This window comes from Galeopterus variegatus, unplaced genomic scaffold (genome assembly GCF_000696425.1).
Source record: "Galeopterus variegatus unplaced genomic scaffold, G_variegatus-3.0.2 Scaffold3642, whole genome shotgun sequence".
NCBI lineage: Eukaryota > Metazoa > Chordata > Mammalia > Dermoptera > Cynocephalidae > Galeopterus > Galeopterus variegatus.
In genome coordinates this window covers 105,993-106,437 of record NW_007729753.1, presented here as the reverse complement: position 1 = coordinate 106,437, position 445 = coordinate 105,993, and positions in this window count along the sequence as shown.

The following is a 445-nucleotide window of genomic DNA, read 5'->3' as shown; positions in this document are numbered from 1 at the left end:
AGGAAGAGCCAGCGACCACATTCCAAACCACGGTTAACCCTTTCCCCTGAGTGCTGTCTTTCCTGTACCCTCCTCGGGCGCCCCTATCTTGTCCCCGCTCTTCTACTTTTCTTCATCTGGCACTTGCCCGGCCGACCGGGATGCTGCAGGGAGCTGCCGCTCAAACATGTTACTTTTGCAACTGATCTTGTGTGCTTCTGTGAAGAAAACGATTGTCGGACCCAGAAACGCATCGCATCTGTGGAGCGGTGGAGCGAGCGGGCGGCGCGGCTTAGTACCCTGCGGCCCTGCGGTCACCGCTGGGTGGCGCTGGCTCCCCTCGGAGCCTCCGGGGGCGGGCATAGGGGAGTGACGTTGGGGTGGACCAATCCCCGCAGGGGCGCCGGCGGCGGGGCCCAATCGCAGGAGAGCCGGGCGGAACGGTAACAGCGCCGGCGGCGGGGCC